This window comes from Dermacentor andersoni, chromosome 4, assembly GCF_023375885.2.
Source record: "Dermacentor andersoni chromosome 4, qqDerAnde1_hic_scaffold, whole genome shotgun sequence".
NCBI lineage: Eukaryota > Metazoa > Arthropoda > Arachnida > Ixodida > Ixodidae > Dermacentor > Dermacentor andersoni.
Genome location: NC_092817.1, coordinates 130985103 through 131004454, shown reverse-complemented (window position 1 = coordinate 131004454; position 19352 = coordinate 130985103). Strand labels below are relative to the sequence as shown.

The following is a 19352-nucleotide window of genomic DNA, read 5'->3' as shown; positions in this document are numbered from 1 at the left end:
TGCTCACTATATATATATATATATATATATATGTATATATGTAGTGAGCATTATTCATGCGCTTCAGAGTTTGACAGAGTTGATTCATGGCAGAGTTTGACCGTATACGCCACCTGCTCAAGGGTATTGGGACTGTGGCCTTCAACACTCTTGTAGTGCTAAACCCCACTACCGTCGCAGACATCATCAGTACGTGTCAGCGTCTCGATGAGCTTCAGATGCTCCGCTTACACCTTGACACATCTCATTTCAAGGCGTCCAATGACAGCGAGCTACGTGCCTTGATCCGCTCCATCGTCCGTGAGGAACTGCACGCCCACGCTTCGTCAGCCCCTCCTGAGGTTCATATGACACCTCCCGGTGGCGGCCTACGCCATATCGTGAGAGAAGAGATAGCTGCCTTGACCTGCTTGCAAGTCCCGAGCCCGCACCCTATCCCTACGCCAACTTACGCTCAGGTGGCCTCTATAGTGCCACCCTCCCAGCAGCCACCACAACAGGCACCTGCACCGCACATCTCCCTTAATCCTATCACTGCAAGACCACCACCTACTCCGTCTTACAACGCATGGAGCCCACCTCGACCGGTTTGCTACTATTGTGGCATCCGTGGCCACATTTCAAGGTTTTGCCGACGCCGTCAGCAAGATGAAAGGCGTGGATATGACGGGTTTGAAAGGGATGAGGTTTCTGGCACTGTACCACAACGTTGGCGTTCTTACTACGATTATTATCAACGACGTTCCCCATCTCCACAGGACTTCAACGCTGCCTGTTCATTGCGTTTCCCGCGTCGTCGCTCTCCCTCACCGATGCGGCGCTCCTCTTCCCCTCTTCGACCGGCTAGTTCATCATCCGATCACCGCCCAGAAAGCTAAATGGTGCAGCTTCAGGAAGGGAAGCTGCATCTTTTGGACATCGTGAAACTCCTCCGGAGCGCCCACCAAATGTACTTATTGTGTGTGTTGAAGGTGTCCGAACCGAAGCCTTGGTTGACACAGGCGCATCACTTTCCGTTATAAGTACAGACTTGTGTTCTCGATTGCGAAAAGTGGAAAAACCGTATAATGGCCCTCCCCTTCGTAGTGCTAATGCAGTTCTTGTTCAGCCCTCCGGAGTTTGCACTGCGCGTGTTTTCATTGATGGCATTCTTCACCACATTCGGTTTGTCATGCTGTCTTCGTGTACCTACGCGATGATTTTGGGATGGGACTTCTTGTCTTCCGCTTCAGCTTTCATCTCTTGCCGTCAGCGAACTATTCATATGACGGACACTGAAGGCTCATCCACTCTCGATGCTCACAGCCTACGTTTCGTCACGCCTACCGACTGTTTCATTCCCGCGGGCAATGAGCATATTCACCCTGACTTCCGACACTATTCCTAATGGTGATGTGTTCCTTGCACCGAGAGGTCGCTGTATTCCTGGTGGGCTTAGCCTTACTGCTACCCTGGCACTTGTTTGAGGACAGTAGAGCGTTCGTCGCTGTTCATAACCCTACTTCTTTGCCAGGTGTGCTCTCCCAGGGCACTACTGTGATTTGTCTTACTGACACCGAACCTCTTTCGCTGGTACCGCTTCACACCGAATCACCCCCTTTGTCTACCACAGCTTATGATCATACTGCTGACGCTGCTTTAACGGCCGCGATAAATCCAGATCTGACTGCTGCGCAGAAAGAAGACATTTTGGCACTCCTGCCCAAATATAGTGCCTTATTTAACGTTCACTCCAAGCTTCTGGGGCATAGTTCCGTCGCAGTACATCGCATCGAAACCGAAAGCGGTTCGATTGTACACCGCCGCCCGTATCGCGTGTCTTCAGTAGAACGGAAAATCATTGCGGATAACGTTTATGACATGCTCAAGAGGAATATAATTCGGCCATCGTCCAGTTCATGGTCGTCTCCTGTTGTGTTTGTTCGCAAGAGAGAGGGCTCTGTACGATTTTGCGTTGATTATAGAGCCCTTAATAAGATCACGCGCAAGGACGTATATCCGATGACAAGAATCGACGATGCCATTGACTCCGTCCAGGGTACAGAATATTTCTCTAGTCTACATCTTCGATCCGGGTGCTGGCAAATCCCCATGCATGAAGCGGACAAGGACAAGACAGGGTTTGCAACACCAGACGGACTTTACGAGTTCAACGACATGCCCTTCGGTTTATGTCATGCTCCTGCAACATTTGAACGCATGATCGACACAGTCTTACGCGGCCTTAAGTGGAAGACCTGTCTGTGCTATTTAGATGACATCGTTATTTTTTCTACAACTTTTCGTCAGAACCTTGACCGTTTCGACGTAGTTTTCACATGCATTTCCAACGCTGGACTCCAACTCAACACAAAGAAATGCCATTTTGCAAGAAAGGACATCAAAGTGTTGGGCCACCTTATCACCAAAAGTGGCGTTCGACCAGACCCCGACAACGTTGCTGCCGTGTTTTGCTTCCCTCGCCCTGAAAATGAAAAAAAAAACAATTAAAAAGTTTCTTGGGCCTGGCATTTTAATTCCGCCGCTTCATCAATCATTTTGCTGCCATGGCGTCGCCGCTGCACAAGTTGCTCACGTCGGGCACTGCTTTCCCTTGGACAGACGGCTGCGAACTCTCTTTGCAAGCCCTCAAGCAAGCATTAACCACCAACCCTGTCCTCTTCCACTTCGATGAGAACGCACCAACTTGTTTGCACACCGACGTTAGTGCCCATGGGATCGGTGCTGTCCTTTTAATGCGTGATGCCACCACACGAGAGAGAGTTGTTGCCTATGCCAGCCGCGCATTAACGGCTGCCGAAAATAACCACTCGATCACAGAGCAGGGATGTATCACAGTAGTTTGGGTGATACAAAACTTTCTAACATATCTTTATGGACGCCACTTCACGGTCATAACAGACCACCATGCCTTATGCTGGTTGTCGTCAATCAAAAATTTGTCTGGACGCCTTGGTCGCTGGGTGGTCCGCTGACAAAAGTACGATCAAGATCAAGATGCCGACGCTCTCTCTCGCTGCCCCCTGCCACTATTACCTTCGAGCACATCTCTCCATTGCTCGCCAGTTGATGATGAGACAAAGTCTCCACTCTCGGTATTACCTCTCGCGGTTACTGGCACGTTATCTTCCAATCGCGTCACTCAGCTCGCCTCGTGTCAACGTTCTGATCCCTACTGCAACAGCATTATCCAACGCCTGTGCGGAACTACTTCTGCACCAAATGCGAGATTACGTCGACATCGACTATTTAAGGTCGACGACGATGTGCTGCACCGCTACACTTACAACTCCGATGGACACCGCTGGGTACCTGTTCTTCCACGTGCGCTGCGTACAAATCCTTGAAGGCTTTCCCGACGACCCATCTGCTGGCCATTTGGGTTTGCACAAGACATACTACCGCGTTAGGAGCCGTTCCTTTTGGCCAGGCATGTCTACCTTCGTGGCCAAGTACGTCGCTTCTTGCGTCCAGTGTCAACAGAGGAAACGACCGACTTCGCCTCCTGCCGGGCTTTTACAACCCATACCATGTCCCGAGACACCCTTTGACATCGTTGGGGTAGACCTAGTCGGCCCTCTGCCCATAACGCCGGCAGGTCATCGATGGATCATGACAGCTGTTGACCAGCTCACTCGTTACGCAGAGACCGCTCCTCTACGCTCTAGTTCAGCCTCAGACATTGCTACCTTCTTTCTGGATGCCATTGTGCTGCGTCATGGTGCACCTCGTGTACTGTTAAGTGACCGCGGCAACACTTTCCTGTCAACAATGATCAAAGAAGTACTCGGAGCTTGCGGCACAGTTCACAAGACGACATCTGCATATCACCCTCAAACAAATGGCTTAACAGAGCGATTTCATCGCACTCTAACAGATATGATATCAATGTATATCGGGCCAAACCACGACAACTGGGACAAACTTTTACCTTTTGTGACGTTTGCTCACAATACCGCTATCCAACGAACTACGGGGTACTCACCTTTCTACATAGTTTACGGCCGCTTACTGACATTCACCATCGACGCCGCTTTCTTCAATGCGCCCACTAACACCTCGGCCAGTATTCCCGAACAGTTCGTCCCGAGACTTGAGGAATGCCGTCAACGTGCTCCCTTCAACACAGAAGTTAGTCAGCTAGATCGCAAGCAAAGTTACGACAGCTCTCGTCGCGACGTCTCCTTTCGTCCTGGAGAGGAAGTGCTACTTTGGACGCCCATTCGGAGACCCTGCTTGTGTGAGAAGTTCTATTCCCGCTTCCTTGCACCCTACATTATTGAGGAACAAACATCCCGCATGAACTATCGCGTTACTCCCATAGACGTTTCTTCGGACCATCGTTATCGTGGTTCGGAGATCGTTCACGTTTCACGTCTCAAACGATTTGTTCGGCGCCACCCTCCTGGCTAAGTCGCGGCCGGGCTGGCCGCTTTCGCGCGCGGGGCAAGTAGTATGAGAATTATTAATACGCTTCATATTCATATTCGCTTCAATATATATATATATATATATATATATATATATATATATATTGAAATATAGTTGGCACACCTACTGGTTGCACTTAAATTATTCAGTAATAACCAGGGGCATCAACCGTAAAGTTCACTTTGTCGCAATTTTTAGGAGCAGAAGTGATGACACAGTGCCGGTTCAGTTATGCAAATGCCGCTACAGATGGGTGAGAGATCTGTCCATCCTTAATAACATGACTGTATCCTTTATGTTTCCTGTATGTTTCATGGAGATCGCAAGAATAAACGACCTTTGTTTCCTACACGTTGAAATTAGTCCACTGCTTTCATGTTCGTTTCAAGTGTCCATCGTTAATGCATTCCATCTGCTACCGTACTTTATGTATCCTAGATGTTGAAGCTTGACCACTGCTTTTATGTTTCCCTCATGTGTCCCACTTTCACGAATCCCTACGTGGCTCTATTGATAAAATTCTGCACCTTGTATTTTATGTAGACATCCAGAAATCATCACTTCCCTTTATCAATCTGATATTTATGCATATTGGGCGAGTTTTTTAGCTTTGCGATGGGGTTTTATTACAAGGCTACAGTTTCCTACATGATCAAGCATACTGATTAGAACTCTGATAGCGCACAAATATTCTTTAAAATTTTTCTAGAATGACTAACTAAACAGCCTTTCACAGAATATTTTATTATTCTACAACACTTGCACTACCACTCCTTCCTTCCTCAGTGCATTGTTGCTGTTGTCCTAGATATACTTTTCTGCAAACTATAAAGCGCACTGTTTGGATGAAAAGATGACCGGATGCATATGTGCTTGCACTCTTTAAAGTTGTGACTATACTTGGCAAATGTTTCTCTCAAACTACAAGTAGCGTATTGGAATATCTGCATGCCACTTATATATGCCGTGTCTACTCAAAGCAGACCTATGAAATATGATGTTTGCACTAGCGCTCAACGGTCCCTTGAAAAACAAAAGCCACCTTTCTTACTTATAAAATAAATTTTAATAAAGGCAAGATCAGTTAGGCCTGCATGTACACAGCTAAGGAACGTTCGGCACTAAAACATTGTTCATAAACAAAATACCTTTTGAACACATGCAGACAGTACACATGCATACACGGCTGCTATCTGCCAGTTCAGTCAGGTATGGAGGCGATCAAAAATTATTAAACATTATTGCAGCAGTTGCTTTAGGAGCAGGCAACTGACCAATAAACCTTCGTGTGCTATCTAATGACATCAGGGCTACCAAAGCTCAGGCACTCGCTATGCCATGAGTAAGAGCTTATCAGTATATACCTTGAAAGCTTGGTTATATCACAGGTCTCCCATCGAAACACATCGCTGTCATTGCCATATGGTGCTTTGGTTTGAAGTTAGTCGCCTGCCCATTCTGATGCCAAATTGAAATACGGTATATCATCCTCTAATTTTTTCACCTTTCTTCCAAGTTCTTGTACTTTTTCCATAGATATTATTGTCAGTGGCAGGCCGTAGTTGTGTATACTACTGAACCTTTAGCACAACATTTTACTGTCTTCAGCATGCCGCAAAAGTTGGCTGGCAAACATGCTGTGGAGTTACAACAACAAGCTGAACAATATCAAGGTTGCTTCACAAACCCGAAAATGTGTTGTCCGCTTGTCGGGGTATTTCGGCTTTATCAAGTTTTCACGCACTATAAAAATACCACGTGAACACATTATGCTTTCCGTACACAAAAATGGCGGGCAAACTGGTGTTTAATCTAAGACAAACCGTTTTGTACTTTATCATGTGCGTGTCGTGGAGCAAAGTGAGGGAGACCATCTACGTTTGTAATAAGGAATCACTGTCTGTAAATGCTCGGGCCTTTATTAGTTTTCAGTTGCATGGATGCAACCGCAAGCTGCTAATAGATTCAGCAGCGGCGTGTACCAGGCGGTCGTGACGTTGGCACATAAGGCAAGCAAGCTTAGCATGCAGCGAATACTTTGCAAACTTCCACGGCCAGCACTCTGCATACTCTAGCGTCTGCATTGCAAGCGCAGGCATTAGAAGTTATATATCATTGTTTCTACGTCAATCTAGTGACGCCACAGCAGTGCATGCAGTAGATGTCACCACACCATACCATAATTTGCGCGGTCTCTCTAGTGCATTCCGTAGCACAAGGCCACAACCTGTAGCATGCCTCGCAATATTATTGTGTAGATGTTGTGTTTCAAACAAGTACAACGGCATAATTTCTTAGCACAGTGTATTGCTTCGTATCCGCAAAAATCCGGCAAAAACTGAACGAATGAGACCGCAAACCCAGTAACAAACCGTGTCAAAAATGTTGGCGAAATGAACTTTTTTAAGTTTGCGACAGGAAGCGTAATTATTTGTATATCGGCTACAAAATTAAGCAAGCATTCTTCACTTGGTCGCCTACAACAAGAGAAAAATATGAAATGCCTACACCTGTCGCAACAACCATGCAAACATGAGGCAGCAGCAGCAGAGCCGGGGTGCTTTAATTCAGCCTTCTCAATAGGCTGTTGCTTAAGGCATGTGCTACTTTCCATACAAGTCGAGCATGGCTTTTCTGAGTAAGAAAAAGTTTGGATTTTAGCCATCTGAAATTACGTATTGATGGACCACTGCACTCGTACAATTGTAGTCTAGCTTTGGGGAAATGTACTACAGAAAAGAAAATATTGAAAAGGAAGCCAAACAAGGGATCTCATTGTAAAATTTAGAACATGCCTTGAGCTCTCATTGAATGTCTGGCCCACCACAGACGAAACCAGGGCCGGTGGAAACGGAAATTGCCGTCACAGGTACAATATCCATCAAAAGAATTAACCACTGTGTCCATACCTTCAGCTGAGTCTAGGACATGAAATTGTTGGCTTTGAAGCCGCCACCATTACAGCAACAATTATGAATGCATTGGAATGCATTGGAAGCGCACCAGTAAGACCTACTGGTGCGCTTGCTTTCCAAACCAGAAGTGTGTCACCACAGGATTTCTTATTTAAGAGCGAGATGTTTCTGCACACAATGCAGTTGAAAAAGCTAGGGCACGAAAAACCGACATTTTTTATGAATAGATATTGAGATATAGCACACTGTGGTGCAACATTTGCGTTGCAAATGTTGCGTTGCAACATTTGCGTTGCAAATTGCCTAAACAATGTCTTCATCTGGTAGAAACCCTTTTTGTACGACCGTGTAGAGTGCATTATTCCCATTACAACACCTAAATTCACTGAGAGTGCAGCAAATAATTACATCATATCAAAAAGCGACCGTTTAAAAATTTGAACCAAGTACAGCGTGGCTCGAGCTTCAAACAAGCCTCCTTGTAACTTAGAAAGCTGAGGTGGTAAGCGTGTGCTCCCACAAACTACTGATTCTACTACAGTTCTAGGCAGTAGTGAGCGGTAGGCAGTAGGGAACAGTAGGCGGCAGTGAAACTGAGCCACGATCGTCTGCTCCCCTCGCACGCCTTCACTTTCACATGCTGCATAAGGCGCGCAGAAACGGTGTTATCGCCCTTTGACTTAAAACTGCAAATCATGACAACGGCGACGGCACAGACACGCAAGGAGTGGCTCTTTAATTGCTACGATAATAATGATTCCTTCATTAGTGCATACAGATGTTCTGCCCGCACCTAATGAAACAACGTTTTCAGCACCGGGGCTCGCGTTTACAGGAAGCTGGCTATCTAACCCGCGTATAGGTGTCAGTAGCAGAAAAAACAGCTCCAGAAAATACGTTCAAAAACGGACCAATCTCCAACCCAAACTCTGCAATTCAAGATAAGAAAGAAGATCATCTCAGTCTCCCATATTCATGAAATATCATACATTAAGAAACTAATACTTCATAATAACATAAATGTTATATGTTAAGTGCCCACAAGCTAGGAAGCCTTTGTAATAAGACACATCTGGCAAGAACAGTAAAAACAGAGTAAATAAACAAAGCATACGGATAAGTTCGTAGATTGCAGTTGATTTGTAACTTTCGGCATTCGCTTGTGCGGAAAATACGGCATTAGCCGCATAGCTAAGGTAATAACGAGTGGTTAAGAAAACATAACCCCAAGGTGGTTTCCACCCGATTGATTCCCTGCACTTGATTCTCAGATCGGTCGTTGCTGCGGAATATTTTATAATAGTGTTGTTCTTTAAAGATGTAATGACAAGGTTACCCACCTAATTGTCAAGACTCATCATATCGATGCACTTCTTGAATTATGCCTATGCAAGTCATCGATAGCGTTGTGGCCTAAAGATCCAGATTTCCTGCTAAATTGGTGTTACAGTGTAACGGAGCAATGGCCATTAGTAAAGAAGCTTTCAGCTTCGAATTGTTCTTTTTTTTCTGCTTTTGGTAAAACTAATGGCTTCGACGCGATCTGGGGTCATGTAACGTAAAACTATTTCATTGTGATTTTAACCCAATCTACTGACGTCGAACTTGCGCTACCACCGACGCAAACATCGGGTAGTTGCTTCAAGGCGGTCATGCTTGTTTGCTTTGAAAGGAAATCGCGCTGCACACCTCCGCAGGTTCTTTTTTATTTTATTTTTTTATTTATAAACTGGCAAGAGACGATGAGCGCGCAGAAGCGCGGAAGGTTTCAGTGGGTCTGAGCAAGGGAAGTGAAAGTAGATAATCTAAAGAGGAAGCAGATGCCGGTGCCTGCAATCGGTCCACTTATCCTTACTTAGCTTGCTGTGCCTCATCGAAAAATGTCGCAGATTGCAACAGAACGTTAAATATGCCGCTAATACGGATCCGCAGCGAATAGTTAGCTGATCGATGACCTGTGCGTGCCGCATGGTCTGGGTAACGTTATACTGCCACAGAAAATGTTTTATTAGACGTTGGGAAATTCATTCTGCACAGTAACTCCCAGTAGCCAGTACCAAAGCGATTAGCAGGCAGGCATATTTTACTGTTTTCCGATCGAGGCATTCTTTGGCTATTCAGAAAAAGTTTGTTTTCTTAGCCACCTAGCCAACGTAATAACCAGTGGTTCAGAAAACAGAACAACAAGGTGGAGTACAAGTCATTTTGACGGGGGTTGTCTTCGAGACTTTGTGACATCGCGTGACAACCAGGCGAAGTGAGCATGTACCTTTTAACCGGTGAGAACACCCGTCTGTTTATCGCCATCATGAACCGCAGCGAGGGAAGCACGTCGCTGGCGTCAATACCACAGCCAACGCCTTCGTCACTGCCCTGTCGCCTTTTAAGCGGCAACACACCCTGCTCGATGGTATGCTCGTTTGAGAGCGCTGCAAGCACGGCGCGCAAGCGGGTATGTCAGGTGATATTTTTTGTATTTCGCGGGCATCCGCAGTAAGCTGAAAAACACTAACACTTAATACATAGAAAGTTAGAAATGGCCTAATCGGACGTTTTACAAAGTGCTCTAGAACTTTCTAGTTGGAATTTTTCGCCTAACTTTGTTCCTTCCGAATGGCTAATTTTCTTGACTAATTAACTACTTAGGAAAAATACAAGAATAGCGTGACACATATAAGAGTGAGCAACATGCATTTGGTCGCATCGTCTTATGGTGCATCGGCATATTTTAAACTCTGAGTAAAGTTAGCTGAAACACGTGTATATATACGTCTATGGTTCAAGTAACGTGAAACAACACCCTGTATATATGCAATGGTGAAAGGTGATCAGTAAAGCAACATATATATGCAAAAAACGCACACATACGTATGTTCGTGTGTTTTCACATATACTTCGAAACTCAATATTGCTCGTGACTCACTGTTATTCAACAATAAGTTAGCAACATTTAGCAAACGACTTTATTGTTGGAAACTACTCAACAATGGTTCAATACTCAATACTATTCAACAATATGTCAAGAGAATTTAGTCAACGACTTTATTGTTGAAAACTACTCAACATTGGCTCAATAATACTCAATACTATTCAACAATATATCAACAGAATTTAGTCAACGACTTTATTGTTGGAAACTACTCAACAATGGCTCAATAATACTCAACACTATTCAACAATATATTAACAAAAGTTAGTCAACGACTTTTTTGTTGTGAACTGCCCAACAACTTTACTGTTGAATTATTGCTCTGTGGTTTCAATACTTGTTGAGGTATTGTTAAAAGGCTATTGAGTCAACAATTCGTCAACAATATGCCAACAACATTTCAACAGTCATTTTCATAAGGCATGCACAGCCCGAAAATTTTTTGACTAACAGTGAAGGGCTAATTGCGAAAAAGGTGTATAATTGGGAATGATAACTATGCTTTTGTTAGGCCTGGTTATGTATTATCAGCTTGTACACGTCATATTGGATGGCGAACTTTGTAGGTTTTCTTGTTGCCGCTTGACAGACAGTGCGGGTGGCCCGATAGACTTTTGTGCGATCGTGGAGGGCTTGTGGCAGAAATGGAAAAGAAAGAAATTGATAATGTTTTACGTTATAGCGCCTTCGTATCGCCGGTCATATGAACTATACAGCGGGGTTTGGTATACAAAATAAATAATTTTGTCGCCAGCAATGTTGCGTGCGCGACCTGTCTATGTGGCTTCTCGCATCCTTGTGTTTCCTTTGCGTTACAACTCTCTTCTCCCGGTATAAATACTCGCATATGTATATGTATATTAGCTGTGCCGAACTCATTGCCGTAAATAAATGCTTTTACCAATGCAAACCAATAAGCAAAAGTAACTCATGCTGACGTAAAAAGCCAACGTAGGTAACCTGTGCAGTGAATCAAGCAGTGAATTTGATCGCAATCAGTAAAGCAAAGCTGAAGGCATGTAAGATAGGAAGCTGAAATGCTGAAATGGTCGGTAAGGGTGTTCGATCGGTTGTAGTGATCCTGCTGGCCTTGTCGGTGGTGTCTTGCGTCGCTGACAGTCTCGGCATGTCTTTGACGTAACGAGCTACGTCAGCGGTCAGACGCGGTGAGTAATACCTTTCCTGTATCCTCGACAATGTCCGGGAGAATCCGAGGTGCCCGGTTGGATCGTCATGTAGGGCGTGGAGTACTTCTGGACGCAGCGCTGACAGAACAACAAGAAGGTAGCTGGCGCGGACTGGCGACAAGTTCTTCACGAGCAGGTTGTTTTGTAGCGTGAACGAAGACAATCCGCGCTTAAATGCCCTAGGGACAGCGTCGGTGTTCCCCTCCAAATACTCTACTAGGCCTTTTAGCTCCGGGTCTGCTCCTTGCTGTTTAGTGAAGTCTTCCGCGCCTATTATTCCGAGGAAGCCGTCGTCGTCCTCGTCATCCTGCGGCAGGAGATCGATGGGGGCGTGTGATAGGCAGTCGTCGTGAGACTGTTTTCGTCCGGCCTTGCAGATTAGCGTGACGTCATATTCTTGCAGTCTGAGGCTCCACCACGCCAGCCGTCCTGAAGGGTGCTTTAAGTAAGTTGGCCAACACAACGCGTGATGGTCGCTGACGACTTTCAATGTCCTGCCATATAGGTAAGGGCGGAATTTAGCTGTAGCCCAAATGATGGCGAGGCATTCCTTTTCAGTCGTAGAATAGTTGCTTTCCGCTTTTGACAGCGACCGGCTAGCATACGATATCACCCTTTCGAGTCCTTCTTTCCTCTGGACTAGGACGGCACCGAGGCCTAGGCTACTGGCGTCAGTGTAGATTTCGGTATCGGCGTCCTCGTCGAAGTGTGCAAGTACCGGCGGCGACTGCATGCGTCGTTTGAGTTCTTGAAATGCCTTGGTCTGCGGCGTTTCCCACTTGAACGCGACATCACATTTGGTTAGATGTGTTAGCGGCTCCGCGATGCGTGAAAAGTCCTTGACAAAGTGCCTATAGCAGGCGCACATGCCAAGGAATGTACGCACTGCCTTCTTGTCAGTGGGCTGCGATGGCTGCTGTCATCTGCGGGTCGGGGCGTACTCCAGATTTGCTGATGACGTGGCCTAGAAACAGAAGGTAATCATAAGCGAAGCGGCACTTTTCCGGCTACAGAGTGAGCCCTAATGACTTGATGGCCTCTAATACTGTCGCAAGCCGCCTAAGGTGTTCGTCGAACTTTCCGGCGAAGACAACGACGTCATCCAAGTAAACAAGACACGTCTGCCACTTCAATCCTGCTAACACCGTGTCCATGCCGCACTGATACGTTGCAGGCGCTGAGCATAGTCCAAATGGCATGACCTTGAACTCGTAGAGGCCGTCTGGCGTAATGAAGGCCGTCTTTTCGCGATCTCTTTCGTCGACTTCTATTTGCCAGTAGCCAGACGTAAGGTCCATCGGCGAGAAGTATTTAGCGTTGCAGAGCCGATCCAATGCGTCGTTTATCCGTGGAAGGGGGTGCACGTCCTTCTTCGTGATCTTGTTCAGTCGATGCTCACCGACGCAGAAACGTAGGGTTCAGTCTTTTTCTTCACCAGGACTACAGGAGAGGCCCACGGACTTTTTGACGGCTGGATGATGTCGTCGCGCAGCATTTCGTCGACTTGTGCTATACGTTCGCGTTCTCGCGTCGAAACTCGGTAAGGGCGCTGGCGGAGTGGTCGAGCGCGCTCTTCGGTTATTGTGCGATGCCTTGCAACTGGTGTTTGTCGAATCCTCGATGACGTCGAAAAGCAGTCTTTGTATCCTCGGAGAAGACTTCTGAGCTGTCGCTGCTTACTAATGGTGAGACCTGGATTTACGTCGAAGTCTGGTTCGGGAACTATGGTCGTCGGGTAGATGTGGCAAAATCCGAGAGTACAGACGCATTGCGGCTTTGCAGAAGTTCCTCGATGTACGCGATCGTCGTGCCCTTGTTGATGTGTTTGAACTCTTGGCTGAAGTTTGTCAGCAACACTTTCGTTTTTCCTCCGTGCAGTCTAGCGATCCCTCCTGCGACGCAAATTTCACGGTCTAGCAGTTGGAGTTGGTCACCCTCGTTGACGCCTTCTACGTCGGCAGGTGTTTTGGTGCCGACGGAAATGATAATGCTGGAGCGGGGCGGGATGCTGACTTTACTTTCGAGCACGATCAAGGCATGGTGGCTACGAGAGCTCTCCGGCGGCATCGCTTGATCTTCCGGCAGCGTTATCGATTTCGACTTCAGGTCGATGACTGCACCGTATTGGTTTAGGAAGTCCATGCCGAGAATGACGCCGCGTGAACATTGTTGGAGGATAAGGAAGGTGGCAGGGTAAGTCCAGTCATGAACGGTAATTCTTGCCGTGCAGGTTCCAGTCGGCGTGATGAGGTGTCCTCCAGCGGTCCGAATTGGGGGGCCTTGCCATGGAGTCTTAACTTTCCTCAACTTCGCGGCGATGGGTCCACTCATTACGGAGTAATCGGCCGCTGTGTCCACTAAGGTGGTAACTGCGTGGCGTCGAAAAGCACGTCGAGGTCAGAGGTTCTTTGTCTTGTGTTACAGTTAGGTCTTGGCGTCGGATCATGGCTGCGTCGCGTTGACCTGTGGTTGGTATGTAGCATCATTACGTCGTCTTTCGCCGGCGTAGTCTTGGATTCTTGACGTCGTCGGGGCGGCGGCATGTCGTTATTATGTCGTCGAGATAGTCTTTTCGTCGTCTTCGTCGGCGGCGGAGGATCTTCGTCAGTTGGACGAGCAGCAACCGCACCTTTATTGGTTGCTGCTTTCTTATTTTTCCGGATATGGGCTCGCAGAGCGGCCCCGGGCTCGGCCGGTGTATGATCAGCGCTGCGGCGACAGGTGGCGGCCTGGTGACGGCGAACGGGACGGTCGTCGAGGGCTCCACTGAGTGGCGGCGAGGTAGTCGGCGATATCGCGAGGTCGTTCGCCAATCTGTGGTCGCGGCGCGTTAACGGCGAACCCTCGGAGTCCCATCTCCCGGTATGGGCATCGGTGGTAGATGTGCCCGGCTTCTCCGCAGTGATAGCAAAGCGGACGGTGGTCGGTGGCGCGCCAAACGTCAGTCTTCCTGGGAGTGCCTCGTTGGGTGATGTGTTGGTGTGCTGGCGGCGGGGGTGGTGGTGGACGACGGAACTGTGTCGTCACTGGGCCCTGCCGTGGGCGCGGAGGGGGAACGTGACGGTGGGCTACAGCGGCGTATGTCATCGCTTGCGGCTGAGGCTGTGGCGATTCAGGGGATACTCGGAGTTGTTGTTGGAGCTCCTCACGTACGATGTCGGCAATCGAAGCCACTTGAGGCTGTGATGACAGGAACAGATTCTGTAGTTCCTCCCGCACAACCGCTCGGATAGCCTCGCGCAGGTCGTCGGTGGCCAGTGACTGAACTCCGGCGTAGCTTGTCGAGTTCGTGCGGTGGTTGATTTGCCGGTTCCGCATTTCGAGTGTCTTCTCGATGCTAGTGCCCTTGCGAAGAAACTCGTCGACAGTCTTCGGTGGGCTTCGTACCATTTCGGCGAAAATTTCCCCCTTTACACCACGCATCAGTAGGCGGACTTTCTTCTCCTCGGACGTTTCCGGGTCGGCGTGGCGTAATAGGCGGCCCATCTCTTCTGTAAAGATCGCGGTTGTCTCATTAGGCAGCTGCACACGGGTTTCTAGTAGTGCATGGGCTCGTTCTCTGCGTACGACGCTTGTGAATGACTGCAGGAAGTTGCTTCGGAACAGGTCCCCTGTCGTTAAGGCGGCGCTTCTCGGTTCTCGAACCATGTTCTGGCGGCGTCTTCCAATGCGAAAAAGACATGACGAAGTTTGTCGTCGCTGTTTCAGCTGTTAAAAGCAGCGACCCTCTCGTATGCCCCAAGCCAGGTTTCCGGGTCCTCGAATGTTGAACCGCGGAACGTCGGAGGCTCCCTGGGCTGCTGCAGCACAATGGAGGACGCTGGGTCTGCCATTGAGCTTGACTGGGTGACGACCTGCCTGGTCGTCTCAGGCAAAAGTCCGTGCTCTGTGGGCAGTCCTTGCAGCCTGCGGCTACCTCGCTGGTTCTTGGCGACGTTAGTGTTGTCTTTCGCGTGCGGGCTTGGGTCAAGGCTTTGTTGTGGCCTGTGGTACACGAACGCAAAGCACGTGGTGGTGATGTTGAAGAACCCAGTAGCAATACTGTGAAAGACAAAACTAACCTTTATTGGGCGAACCTGTGCCCACGAAAACAGGCTACACTTATAGCGCAACGATAGCGGCGAATATAGTCGGCGATCATCGAAACTGTGATCAGCGCGTCAAGCGCGTCAGCTTTTATACATCAGTCGTCGAATGTTCCCGAGTAATCTCTGGGACCCGCGTGCCTTCCACAAAGTTCTACATTATACGCGTCGCGCACACATGCAATCAGATTAGACAACGTTCGGTCACAGACAGCAGATGGGATCATTGATAACATTTCAGAAACTTCCGATACATGCAGGTGCATCCTGCGCTGCGCGATAACCTTTGTTAGGTGTTGAAACGCGGTCGCCTGATAAAGATAGGCAAGAACGCGTGTCGAAATAGTTCACATTCTTGGTGTGCGATAATACTACGACGAGCACAAATCAGAGACTTACATCTTGTTGCTTTAGACGTGCCGTATGACATGCAATAGAACAAGAAGAACTTTGATGTGGTAAAAGAAAAGGAAAACGCAACTAATATATTAAAGATGTATGCAGGCATTGTGTGCGCATTGGTATACAAGTAGATTGAAGAAATTTATTTGTTCGCGTGCGAACATGAGTACATCAGAGCGCGACTGAAAAAGAAAAGCAGGAAAGCTTTCGCGATTTCTAGCGAGAACGGGAATAACAATGGTTACTCACGAAATTTGGCGGTAAGTAGAAATGAAATTTTTGGTGTCGTCACTCCCCCTAAAACATGGCTTGCATGTAGACTTGCCAATCCGCTCGACCGAACGAGGGATCGCTGAGCTAAAGCGCTTCCTTTCGTGCGGCGTTCCGCTGGCGTCTCCGCTCGCCCGCTCGTACTGCTCACCCCTAAACACCCTCACTTATAAATCTCTACTATCTGGATTCATGGTGGCGGACCACCGGTTACGCTTCACCGCGAGCGTGGGACATTACCTTCGTGTCATCTACCGCATGGTGCTTGAGACCGGTTTCCTCCTTGCCATATGCCTAAGGCTAAATCGACACCGGCCCCCGCGTGTCGCAGTGGCCTGATTACTGTTCTGGTAGAAAATGATCGCGGGGATTACAGACACCAGGTAAAATTAGGTTCCCCATGTAAAAGCGCAGCTCGCAAGATCGTAAGCATATATATATATATATATATAAATATAATTTATTTATTAGGAGATAATTTTCAACTTTACCATTTTCATAAAATCCTCTGCTGCAGACAACATAATTAACGTCCTTGAGCTGCATTCTTCGCAGAGGCGAAAATTACTAGCACGAGAAATCGCCACACGTATGCAACTAATTAGCACCAACTCACCAATTCACTTTTTAATTATTTTACGGCACACTTCCGAATTTTATCTGGAGTGCTTATCAGACGTATTCATTTGAACTGAATTTCCAGAATGACACCAGTTCCTAAATATTATTTCGAAAAGTGTGGGACGAAATACATGGGTGTTGCAGTCACTTTTGTGCTTGCATGCATAAAACACCGTTTTGTTAAAAAAGTACGCGGAACAGCACTGCTCCTTTTACGGCAAGTTGTATGGGGCATCTCTTTAAACTGGCGCCATTCAGCAAAAGTCATTCATAGTGTATACGTCCTGCAAGGTGACCTGCTACAATTCGTAAATTCCCATTTATGCCGTAAATTATTTATTTCAAAGATAATTTGTGATTTTTTGTTAACTATTTGTGTATTTGCATGATTTATCGAGCATGTAATGTCTACATCAATGATCTAGCTGAAGGTCTGTTATTTCGTTATCTGCAGCACGCAATTTTTAAAGATTATGTAATGTTTAAATATGATCACCCTGTATATATCAACGTGGAGCCGCTAAGCTTCCCTACCTTTGCCGTTTAGTTTCTCCCACTTTTCCTTAAACGAGTGTACGCGATCATGTTCGTGAAATTTCACCGAACCTGCAAGAGAAACTCAAATATATATTGCCAAAAGGAATTGATGAGTGACTTTAAGTTATTTACCACGGTACTAACACATTTTATTTTCCTTATCGCCAGACAAGCAATACACGTGCATAAAAAATGGAGGACGCTGCAAGGAAAACCTAACATGCGGTTTAAGGAAACCTATGAACGGCACATGTGCTCCCAACAGAAGATGCTGCACTATATAGGAATGACTGACTCCGCGTAGCGACTTCCTACACTTCCTACCCACAGGATGCAGTGCACTATTTGGAGTTTATAAAATGCTTGTAAGTCCTGCGTCCCTATCATTATGCGATTTACTGAACGGACAAAATAAAGTTGGTAATCTACCATGAAACAGGTACCATATTTATTGGAAGAATTCCAGAGTGCTTGTAATATGTCACAAACTTAGGTAACCTTTCTGCAAAAGAATTGGTGGTGATTTAGAGGTAAACGCGATAGAAATGCATTAGCCTTGAGTCGAACCACTCTGAGGTCCCGCATGTACGATTAAAACACACTGCAAAGTGTTTTTCAGAACCCGATTCAACACACGGCTCACCTCTACGAGAGGCGAACTTCAAGTGGTGGTGGTTTAGTGGCACTAGATATATGTATGCTGTCACAGCTCTTTGCTACCTCTTTTACGTGACCTTGTGTTTCTCGAAGTCGTTCGTGCATAGTTTTTGAATTTCCGTTAACCTTTGGGCAACTAAAGTCATCATTTCATGCATAAATATTTTTAAGTTTTCCGCGATCATTGTCTGGATCTGCGCTGCCGTTTATCTAAGCGTTATTTGAAATTTGGGTTGTCGGAGACTGCGCGGAGACGGAGTTTATATCTGCCACCTCTTTCGTTTTGGCTATTTCTTCAGATTGACGCTACGTATTCAGGTATTCGTGGCGGAACAGCTTAAGGCAGTCTCGAAGGCTGTTCCCACCAAAAAGCGCGCAATTGCGATACGAGCGGGTTCAGCAAAAACTAAAATAAGCCACTGCGTAACAGAATCCAACGGCTCGGACACGGAAACGTCACGGGCTTAAAATAAGAGTGGGCAACATGGCTAATCACGCAAATAAATCACAATGAATACAAAATTCAGAACAATTAGAGATATGGCAATGAAACTGCCGCTCCTTCTCCAGGAAAGCGGCAGTGTTTCACCAGTTTACCAAAACTCCGGAATCGTTCCGGACGTGATATGTCCGCAGGAGGTCAGGGCCAAGCCGGCCAAACTGCAGGGATACTACACTTTGAGCGATCCTCAAAATTCGAAGGTCGCCATGCTGGTGAGCAAGTCGATAAACGCTCAATTATTAACACTTCCGCAAACTGAGGGAGAGACTAATTCCATAGTTATCAGTGTGATGCCAAAGAAACGAAGTAAGGCACACACAATAATCACAAATTTGTGCAGTCCTCCCAAAGCCAAAGGGGACGACCTACCCCACATTCTCTCAGCAACAAAAAAGTTAGCGGGCACCAGGGATAAGGCGGTGATAGTGGGTGTCTTTAATGCACCACACATACTATGGGGATACGCGAAAACGTCGCCCAAAGAGTTCTTACTCGAGCGCAACGCAACGGCCTTGGGCTTACGGGCAATCAATCAGATCGGCAAACCGACGCGCAAGGGTAACAGCGTCAGCAGAGACACGGCGCCCGACCGTGCCTTTACAATTAACATCAGAGACGCACAAGGTGTTTCCTTTGACGAAAACCTGGGAAGCGATCACGACATAATCCGAGTAGCGCTTCTCACGCCTAACATACGGAGAACAATAGGAATGACTAAATTAACTGACTGGGCCTCGTTATAGAGAACTCCAGAGAGCGCTGGAGGAGTCGGATACAGCCCCGACCAACATGCGAGGATGGACTGAATTCCTTCGA

The 19352-nt window shown here is 47.1% G+C and overlaps 1 long non-coding RNA gene across 1 annotated transcript in view; it reads left to right on the top strand.

The window, feature by feature from the left end:
• The window catches only part of LOC129386526 (uncharacterized), a 40144-nt gene extending 22344 nt beyond the window's left edge, over window positions 1–17800 (top strand). Inside the window, exon 3 of the long non-coding RNA XR_008613886.2 lies at window positions 17546–17800. This is a non-coding gene — a long non-coding RNA (uncharacterized lncRNA). The remainder of the gene's footprint in view (window positions 1–17545) is intronic.
• The last annotated feature ends 1552 nt before the right edge of the window (window positions 17801–19352 follow it).